Here is an 8,013-nt window from a genome sequence, read left to right on the forward strand (position 1 = left end):
CCCACAGGAATGTGTACAAGTCAACTCACAGGCTGGATTAGCACCCAGCAAGTTGGAGAGTCTAACCTGCAAAAAAGGCAATGATCAAAAACTTAATTAAATCAATAATGAAACACCTATTAGTGTTCTCATGCCTGCTGCAGTTTGGGTGCATAACTCAAGGCAGGTGCATGTCACTGTCTAGCAAGAAGTCTGTTTTCTAAGAACAACCTAGTCAAGAGATAATGGTCTCCCTTCACCCAACCTGAACTAAGCAGCTATTAAAAGGTACCAGAATATAAAAGGCAAAATATTTACTGTGTGTTTATTTAAACATGCTACACAGCCACCTTGAATTGTAATATCACTCTTGCTTCTAGCTACATTTTTAACCTTCTAGAATTTTCTTTTTTTCAAGCCAGGAGAGTAATTTAGGCAAGGAAACAATACTGAACTTAATATTTCACTGTATGCTCAGTGGCTGCTAAAAATCCTTTGACCTCTTGAGTTCTGCTAAAATAGAACATACTATTTTGCTAAACTAACTGTATGCATTGAAAGTATATGGTAAAACAACAGGGCTCTGACTATGTCTGGTATTAGGACAACCATGAACTTTTGATTTGGAGTTTTTTGACAGAGGCAGAAGTTATAAATATCAGCAAGTGTTCGGTAGTGCTTCACGGATGTTCCCCCTGTGCAATGTGTTTACTGCTTCAAGATATTAGGCAGCTATATATTTTACTTTCCCTGCTAGTAGCCAATTTGCAAGAAAGCAAGTAATATAAAAATGGCTATTTACTCTGTAACAAGCAGTACGGTACATTATCACTCGACATTGATGTTGTTAGCAGATAGCAAATCAATAATCAGTTCTTATTCACTAACTTTATAAACCATCTGCTTCTATCATTGCAAAGTATGCTCTGCTGCAGAAAAGCCTTTACTGCCATACTAACAATTTCCTTTAAAAACTCTAAGACAACGTTGTATCAAAAGCTTCTTAATTGCTTTACCGTTTAAATAAGTGAAACAGTTAGGTTACACAGAAATTCTGCAGAAAGAGATAAATTGATTCTCCCTGTGAAAGTTCACCCTCATCAGAAAATACTTTGTTTACATTTCAAACTCAGAGTTTGTGATTATATGATATATTACATTATTAGATCCTACATGGCAATTTTATTATTACCATTTATCATCTGATCGGAGCAGGTCCAAGATGTGCAGCTGAGAGCACCACAGGCCAACCTTGCTGCAAAGGGTTCCCTCTCTGCACAGCTCTCTCCAGATCAGATCAGATCACCTGTCTGCCGTGGTTTAGGATTCCTTGCAGAGGCCCTCAAAGGTATCTACTGCTCTTCACTAATCACCTAGGGAGCTCAGCATTCATTTTAAGGTACTGTTCTGTTAAATATCTAATAGAACAACTTGGGAAGAACTATACAGTCACTGTAAAGCCTCAGGCATCCCATAGAATATTTAAGAAATTTTCTAACAAGAATGAACGTGAGGATGAGGGAGAGGGAGAGCAGAACTGCAAGCAGAATTTGATTTAGAGGTTTACAAAGCTTCAAGCCTCCAGTAATCACTTTTAAGCTGCCAATAGAGTCATTGGTTTCCTCAGCAAGTCGACTGCTCATTAGAAAGAAATGAGCAATGCAGAGACTGGGGATCCCAGTCCTGCTCTATTTTACTCACAGCCCTTTCCTTCATCACTCTTGCCTTTACAGCTCCAGCCAGGCAGCTAGGAAATGCCAATCTGCTGGCTGGCTGCTCTGCCTTCCCATCCCCCTGCCCCAGCACCAGACCCACTCTCACTACACTCATCCCCAGCAACTAAACCTCAGACTTCACTAATCTTATAAAACCGAGTTTTCCCCACTTTCTCCTCTGTAAATAATTCTGTCCACACATCTCAACTAAAACACAGTGGCAGTTTGCTCCAGCCTCCTGCTCCCAGCATGCACAATGCAGCCGTGAAGGAGCAGAGGGCATCCACAGGCCATGTCCATCCCCAGAGCATCCTCCCCAATATGGGGAAGCTGCAACTCCAAGACCCCCACTCCTGCTCTTGGACCTTTTCCCAGTGGCCACTTACCACAACCCAGCCAGATGCTGTCATCAGGATTTATTTTTAAATAAAATCACAGCATAGAAGGCTGAAGCAGTTTCAAACCTTGAACACCCACATCCTAAGGAAAAAGAAAAAAAAATCTAATAATCTTTCAGTGTATTGACTCATTTGGACTAGGTTTTTTTGTTTCCTTGGCTTTGGAGTCTTTCCCATAAATCACTTCCACATTTAGTGTCACCAGCTTCATGAATTCATTTGTCTTTGCTAAAAGCATCATTGCCTGTGTTTATATTCCCTGGCTCTTAAATCCATGTGTTTTTCTTGCACACTCCTCTTGTAATTTAAACTGCTCAATGACATCATATTTCCAACATTAAGTAATACTAGTTTGATTTGCTTGATTTCAGCTCCTCTTTACTTTCATGAAGAAAGCCAAAAGAATTCTGGTTTGTAACCACAATATTCAGTGATGCCCCATTAGGTATTTGATAATGGCATTGCAGTTTGTGAGCTGCTACCTCTTCTTTGTATCTGGTGCTAGCATGAGCTTAATAAACCAGTTATTTTTGCTATAGGCAGTACTCTCATGTCATAAAAAGTGCAGAAACCTCATTCTGGAGCTCAGTTTGACTTAATGCTTTATTTTCCTTTTGGTTCTCTCCAATTTGCAAGCTTTGACATAATTATTTCTTTTGCCTCAATTACTGAACATCACCCCATATCCAAAGAAAATTCCATTAACCAGGATTGTTTTTACTACACTACTCTGCAATTCTTTTGTCCACCTCTGAACTATCTGAGCAGCTTCGTTCAAGCTCCTAAACTTCTTCTTATTTTTAAGCTATCATAAATATTTTATCTTTTAAAATTAAGATCTGATAATCACAAAGGCAAATCACACATGACAAATTTTTAAATTTACTGTTTTGCTGATCAATTTATTCCACTTTGGTTACACTTGTTGAAAGATACTTTTTGGATAGGATGTATTTTCTGAGTTGAAAATGTTCCTGCATGCACTTTTATGGTATGCCATGGTGCACAGTTAGATCACACCATGACATAGTTCTAGATGATGAGTTTTTCTGCATTACAGCTTACCAACAGTAGTAATACACCTCTGAAACCCCTGGATCACCAAAAAATGTACAAAACACCACATTTTCCTAAAGTTTAACTCTTAATTTTAGCACAGCTTGGGTATAATTTTTGAACATGTGAGACTGACATTTCTCATTGTTACCCTTGTAGTGGATCAGCTCACCTGAAATAGATGGTATACATTTATTTTCACTTGCAACAGTATTACTTACAGTAGACAAGCTTACTCTATAAATAATATCTCTAATACTGAAAAGTGACGCAGAATGAGGTGGCTACTGAGAATTGAAAAGGTCATTTGGGATAATTTCTTTTTTCTCCAATTGTAGAGGATATACATGTCCACACCATAATCCCATATAGCTTACAATAATGCTTTAATTTGGAAAGAGAAATAGCTTTGAACTTTTGCACTGAGCAATACTTAAGACAATTAAAACCTTTAGCTTAATGCCTCTTAACTTTGCAGACATACAGAACTGTGGCCAACATTCATGATTTACACCGTCCCACATGTCTCTAAATACTTTCTGGTGATGCCATAAGTTTTGTTAAGGGCTGATGTGTGGCTGCTCTCAACTACAGGCTCACCTATCTCCCCTTCTCTGCATCTTCTGACTTGGCTTCAGATACAGCTGTGTTCTTGGTTAACCAAATACGTTTACAGAGACTGCCAAGGTAGTTTTGAGAACTCCAGGCAGAAAGGACATGGTACAGACCATGCTCAGGGACAGTCTGGAGTAATACTTTCAAGTGACAGAGATACACTTCCCTTGTTCTCTGAGAGAGTAAATATTTAAGTGAGAGGTCATTTTAAAAAAAAATAGAGTGCTACACCTGCAAGCTAAGTAACTAATTTGGTCTGGCTTCCTTTTATAACAACAGTACTTTTGAGACTGAGGCTGAGGCTCCATATTAATTCTAGCTACGACTAGTACAAAAAAAAGTGTCATCTGAATGAAAAAAAAAAATCAGTTATGGTTCCAAATTTCCCTCTACTACAGGCATGAAAGCAAGTATTTCTTTTGCTTTTTTGCTTTCTTTTTCTTTTTTTTTTCCACATTATCTGCTCAGTTCCTGTTCAGGTTGTAAGACTGCAGTGATGAGAAGACCCAAGAGATCCCCAAAAGAATCAAGAAAAGCGAGGAATAAACGAGAAAGAAAGGAACAGTTACTTTTTCTTTTGTCATCTACCTAGAGTAGAATTAAAATATATAGTAATACCTGTTGACATCACCAATTAGCTCATTGAGATAAGAATTGGTTTGTTATGCATTTAATTATTTCCATCCTTTCCATCCAGTCCTAGATCTGACTCCATCCAGTCCAGGGAAGCTCCTCGTTGACCATCCCACACACTAAGAAAAGCAGATCACTCCTGGTGGCATTTCTGACATTTCCAAGGCACTAGCAGAAGATACCTTCCAAAGACTTTTTCTTGATTTTGGTGGAGGGTGGAGAGAGGCGGAGGAAACAAGCTTACTGCTCTGCTTTACCCATTAAGAAGAAACAACATGTGATCACTGCCATACTGCTGCTAACAGCTTTATAAGGACCTCTTCCAGATCCTTCAGCACACCAACCGCCCTGGCCACACCCAGCACATCACGCCTGCAGCACCTACCTCCCCCCACCACTGCACTTATGGGTTGTGGTAGCTCATGTGTAAGAGAGGGGCCAGAGCAGCAATTAAATAGCATTTTGTCGCAGCAGTCCAAATGCTCTCCAAAGACGTGCTATACTCTGCCAGTAGAAAAAAAAGAAATGGCAAAAGCGCATTGCCCAGGACCACACAAGAGATAGTTGCTTCTGATTTTGAGAAAGTGCTGGTAGTGCTTCTGCGGTAGTTTCTAACAAATACTGGTTTTGCATGAAAACCTGTTCACTGGGATAACTTCATGCAGTAGTTACCACATTCTCAAAGCTGCAAATCACAGAACAAATGTGTGTGGCTAAGGAGTGACCTAATCTGCTAATGTTTTAATACAAATGGAAGTAACTGGCCAAACCTGTGGTCAGGCTGAAAAATCACTTTTACAGCTGCAAATGTATTTTAAAATTTCCTTAACCCTTACCTTAACAAGTGAGAGTTTACCCTTAAAGTTAGTGCTTACCTGAACATACTTCTGTGATTCTCTAACATGACAGACATTGAGTAAAGAAATGCCTACTTTGAGTTTAGAGGCACAACCGTAGCAAAGCCCACACATTCTAGCATTCGTATGAAAATTTTGCATAGCACTCAGTAGGAAAATAAATCTGCATATTTAATACTGAAGTAAAAGGGAATTCATCAAAACTAGTATACAGAAGCACTGGATTAAATCAAATACATTAGCAAGTCTTGTGACAGAAAAAAGATTTAGAGTTAATCAAACAGCAATCAAGCAACTGCATTATTAGAAAACAGGATTTTTCAACTCTGGTTTAATTTTATTATAAGCTCCTGGTCTCTGCTTTGTGCTTAAGTGATGCTGTGATCTGCTGCAGAACCTCTAAGTCTCTATTCACGGAAGTGCCTACTGGATCTACACATGTACACATGTAACCAAGTAGGTATTCAATAAAGAGCTTTGGGATAGGTAAAGATGTTATGCTGCATGGACATGACTGTCTGAGAGAAACTACAGAGCAAAGAATGGCAACCAAAAGCCACTATCGGAGCGTTTGTGTATCTATTGTAAGGTGGTTTCTCCCCATCAGGGTAGGGGCACATACAGGAAAGAAGCCTGACTTGCTCCAGATCCTGCAAAGAAAACATGATAAGACTTGCTTCCAAACACCACTCAGTTCCAATCAAACCACTCAAATAGAAAAATCTCATGAACAAATTTAGGAATAAAAAGAAATCATGTGTGAGGCAATGCAAAGATTCGGCTTCCAGCCAGAAATCCACTCATCAGAATTCAGTGAATCCCTCACACTGCACAGCTGAAGTAGCAGTAAAGAATTTAAATGACACATATACGGTTTTGGGGCTTTTTTTTTTTTTTGACTGGCCCATGAATTTTTTTTGACCAGCCAAGATTTTTGAAATTATGTGCCTATGTGTTGTCAATCTCATGGTGATTTGACCTTTTTATATCAGCTTATTACTACATATCAACCTGCATATGTGGGACTGCTCACTGGCAGCTAGTAGGAAGAAATAATCCTGTTAGCACCTGCAAGTAATATTTGCAGATTACCAGCAATACCAGCACTTCATCCACACCTCTCTGAGGTCTATGACCAGCTGAAACATTATTATTGTTGATTTCTACTAGTAAGAGAGAAAATCCAAATATGAAGCATTCAGATACCCCAGGCTGGATTTTTTTTTTAACATATACCACCATGAGTCTTCCTTTTACCAGTTTAAATTTGGATGAGTGCCAAAGATCTACCTTAAGAGGAACAAGTAGCTTGTTGGCAGATACCTATTTCTGATGGCAGAATATGTTCCTCAAACAATTACGCCTTATCACAACACTCACTTAAAATTTTACATCGAAATGTATCATGGGGCCCTTTTAAAATCCCCTCATTAATGATGATAATGTACCATTAGATGCGAGACATTCCCATATTGCTTGTGGGAGTTATGATTTAATTCTATTACAATCTACTCCACTATTTGTGCAATCATTCCTGACACTTTACCTTTTGTTTTTTAAAGATTATTGTCTGCCACAGTAAAAAAAACCCAGATGATCTTTTGTTTGTAATTGCAATCTGACTGAAAAGATGTTATTAATTAAATGTTGTACACAGTTCTACCTGAAAATGCACCGACTACTCTTGGGAGAAGATCTATTACTTGAAGACAATTGTTATTTAGGTCTCTGAGGCAACAGAGATGCCAATAAATCTCCCCCACATTCCTGTGAATTAGGCAGATACTATTCAGCATTTGTGGGGAACAGTTTGGATTTCCTTTGGCCTTTAATAGTGACTAGTGTGGCTCAGTGTGGTCCATGACTCTAGGAGCCACTGTAAAGGAACACGTTCTTGCTTTATCTCAGTAGGTGAGTTTGTACATGCAAAGGGAGCAGAACTGAGAAGACGCTTCCCTCACAAGACACAAGACAATGTTCTGGTTTAATACCTAGGCTGAGGTTTTTGCCAAAAGGAGGAGGCAAAGACACTTTACCAGAGCTCGAATTTTCATTTTCTGTTTCTCATTTATGTTTTGTCATCAGAAGTATTACATGCAGAAAAAATACTCCTTTACAGGATAAATAAGTAGAAACAGCTACAAAATTCCAACTACCTATAGTGAGAGTTTCAACCAAGTCCCTTAACTAGCAGCAAGTTTCCTTTCACAGAAGTTGTACTGGTAGTCCTCCTCACATTAATACTATTGTTCTTGTCTTCTGAGCAGAGAGAAGGCCCATCTCACAAACAAAGAGATTTTTCAGAAATTACTATAATAAACTTAATTTCTTTTAAGCATTTTCACTGTAGTGCCCATTCATTTATAGGGAATAGGAATTTCATCAGGTCCCCTCAAAAGAAAGAGGTTTTGAAAGTTTTCAACTTGGTCACAGGGGAACATAGTGAATTAAATTTTCCTCCTCAGTGTGCTCTTAGAGCTGGGGCTGTGGCTTCTGCGTACTCTGAAGGTAAATGCAATGTGACTAGTGATCAAATTGTTTCATAAGGAAAAGTTCATCGCAGTCAGGGTAACTGCTTAAAATACAAACAGGTCTCTGTCAATATTTTGACTCTGTGTAAACAATTCAAGCTGTATCACTCTGGAGATAATGGCACATAATGCTGTATGAAATGCTCTGAAAGAGTTTTACTGAATTAATCTGCGTTTGGGTTCTGGAAGAAAATTGGTCTGTGCAGTGAAAAAATGTGAACTTCTGTGT

The sequence above is a fragment of the Mesitornis unicolor genome, unplaced genomic scaffold (assembly GCF_000695765.1).
Source record: "Mesitornis unicolor isolate BGI_N332 unplaced genomic scaffold, ASM69576v1 scaffold7773, whole genome shotgun sequence".
Classification (NCBI taxonomy): domain Eukaryota; kingdom Metazoa; phylum Chordata; class Aves; order Mesitornithiformes; family Mesitornithidae; genus Mesitornis; species Mesitornis unicolor.